Source organism: Myotis yumanensis, unplaced genomic scaffold (assembly GCF_028538775.1).
Source record: "Myotis yumanensis isolate MYYU_CA2020_CCGP unplaced genomic scaffold, mMyoYum1.0.hap1 SCAF_10, whole genome shotgun sequence".
Taxonomy (NCBI): domain Eukaryota; kingdom Metazoa; phylum Chordata; class Mammalia; order Chiroptera; family Vespertilionidae; genus Myotis; species Myotis yumanensis.
This window is the reverse complement of record NW_027223761.1, coordinates 57230824-57233760: the sequence shown is the minus strand read 5'-3', so window position 1 is coordinate 57233760 and position 2937 is coordinate 57230824. Positions and strand designations below refer to the sequence as shown.

At 38.7% G+C, this 2937-nt stretch overlaps 1 non-coding gene across 1 annotated transcript; it reads left to right on the top strand.

The window, feature by feature from the left end:
• The first annotated feature begins 1906 nt into the window (after window positions 1-1906).
• On the top strand, window positions 1907-2013 carry LOC139019071 (U6 spliceosomal RNA). The gene has a single exon (XR_011472975.1). It is a non-coding gene; the product is annotated as a U6 spliceosomal RNA (small nuclear RNA).
• The last annotated feature ends 924 nt before the right edge of the window (window positions 2014-2937 follow it).

The following is a 2937-nucleotide window of genomic DNA, read 5'->3' as shown; positions in this document are numbered from 1 at the left end:
ATATGGATTCAGGTACATGGAAAGGAAACTTCTGAGACCAGAAGGCCTCAGGGCCACTTTGGAAAGAAAACAGGAAATACCTACAGAGGACAAGGTTTCTAGCTCAAAACATGCACAGCTCCCTCATCCAGAAGAGAATGACTTTCTCAGAAAGAATTAGTGTAAGCTCACCTTTCCAACACAGCTCCCAAATCCTGCAAAACAAACAGAAAAAGAAAGTAAACATGCAAAGTGTGTCCTTTTATATCTTTTCTCGAGTTTGTTTTAATAATGTGCCTTTTCCTATTCCCCTTTAAGGAACAACCAGAGGCCATCTTAATAACAGCAGTAAAACTAAAACACACAGAGCTTCCTCACAGTGTTCTGAGCATGGCAGAAGGTCAGGCAGAGATGGGAATGATGCAATGAGATCTAGGTTTCCAATGTAACTAATTTCCAAGTGTTATTCCCAAGGATAGATCTGACCATTTATAACAATGAAAGCAAAACAGGGCATCCAATGAAAAACAGAGAGAGCTTTAAAATTGATTGCCAAATTCTAGAAATCATGCCTAGGCAAGGGTCAAAACTTCAATGTCTTTAGCCAGTTGCTTTTATGGCAGTAACAGAGAGTGACAGTAGCTTAGGTGAATGTAAACAGAAAATTGTAACAGCAAAGTTAATGTTGCCATGCTGAGAGATTGACTGAATTTGGACAATCTGTCTGTGGAGGTGGTGCTTCAGATTACACTGAAATCACCTTATCCTATGTCAGCTACTTAGGCAAAGAGCTCCCAAAGATTACCAGGATACAAGAAAATAAGTGCCTGACTGGATGGACACCATGATGGGAGTCCAGGAGCAGAATCACTTAGCTGAAGGTAATGGTGTATGCAGGCATCATAGCCACATTGTTCAGAAAAGGATTCCTCTCTCTTGATAGACCCTCCCCTCTCACCTGAAGCATCTCCACATCTGGCTTGTGGCACATGTCCATCTGCTCTCTAAACATCTCTTTGAGGCTTTCTGTCTGTTGGGTCATTCTGACTTTGCTTTCCTGCAGTTGTTGGAAGATCTCCTCTGCTTCTCTCTCCATTGTATCCACATAGAGGCCCTCCTCCTCACAGAGTAATAGATGCAACTTCTGATATTCAGCTTTGATCATCACCTCCCTAAGGGCCACATAGTCCTCCACAGATAGAGGATCAAAGGGCTTACACATTCTCACTCTTAAAAGATTGTCAAACTTCCATTTTTTCCTTAGTCATATCAAGAAAATATTTGAGAAACTTTTTGCCTCATACTTCAAAGTGTCTTGATTATTTATAAGCCCTTCTGTACATTCTGACCCCATGTTCCTGGTCCCTTTTCCAGTTAAATCAAGCCCTGTACAAGGTCCCAGACTAGCCCACCTGATGTGACTCAAGGGTTGGGTGTCCACCTATGAACTGGGAGGTCAGGTTCTATTCCAGGTCAGGACTCATACTGGGCTTTAGGGCTGAATCCCCTGCAGGAAGGAAGGGAGCTTATGAATGATTCCCTCACATCACTGATATTTCTCTTTCTTTTTCCCTTCCTCTCTGAAATCAATAAGTCTAGAACTTATAGAAAACAACCATGGGGGCTAACAGCCTAAAAGACTGTAAATGTGTTTTGAAATGAGATTCATGAAACTTTCAAATATGGATTACATTGTTATTAACTGTGGTCACCATCTTATGGATGATGTAGAAAATCATTTTTAACAGAGGTGCCATGTTATTTGTATTTTGTTGCCCCCTATCACAAGTTATGAAATCAGTGATGCCCCGGCCATGTAAGTTGTTTCCCTAAATGATCAAATCTGTGAGAATTTAGCTCGATTTTATGAAAGTAATCTAACCTTGCAAGAAACATGAAAAGTAAAAATCTAAATAAAACTCACCTTGTGCTCGCTTTCGCAGCATGTATACTGAAATTGGAACTAAATAAAGAAGATGAGCATGAACCCTGGGCAAGAATGACATGCAAATTCATGAAGCATTCCATGTTTTCAAATAAATAAATAAATAAATAAATAAATAAATAAATAAATTTCACCTTTTAAAAACTATAGAAAAACAAATAATCAAAGCCATCAAAGCCATCAAAGCCCACATATCCTAGAAAGAGTTGAAGCAGCTACCCTCTTAATCAGGTTATAGAAATGTAAATTAACTCAAGGTTCATTGATCAGCAATGGCACTTCAGGCACTGTTTGCTGAAGAGACCATGGAAAAGAAAGTGAATAGGGCATATCCTATTAAGATACATGGCCCTAATTGGTTTTTATCAGTGGATAGAGTGTTGGCCTGGTGACTAAAGGATCCCAGGTTTGCTTCAGGTCAAGGGCATGTACGTTGGTTGTAGGTTCATTCCCAGTAGTTGGTCTGCAGGAGGCAGCTGATTGATGATTCTATCTCATCGATGTTTCCAACTCTGTATCCCTCTCTCTTCCTCTCTGTAAAAAATCAATAAAATATATATATTTTAAAAAGATGCATGTACATGTGTATATGAGGACATTTAATAAGTTAATTTGGGGAAATGCCTCAAGCATTTCTCAGTAGGTTGCAAGTCATTTACATAAGGTATAGAGAATGAAATGTCTACTGTTCTCATTTTTTAGTTCATATCAAGTATTATGTGGGCAGTCTATTACATGGTGCTGTCCCTTACAGGGACTTATCCAACCTTCCCTTGCAGTATTAATCCCTGGATTTGTGATTTCGTCACATAGCATTTTAAAATTCTAAAACCTGGGCCCTGCAATCTTATTCCTTCTTCAAGTAATAAATACAGACAGGAAGCCATCCTAAGTAAATTTTTCTAGGTAGCAGAGTAACTACAACAACATGTAAAGATAAAATTATAGTAAGTGAAAATCTAATAGGATCTTGAAAAAAGGTATTATTTGTTAGGCCAAAAAAAAAAACACAC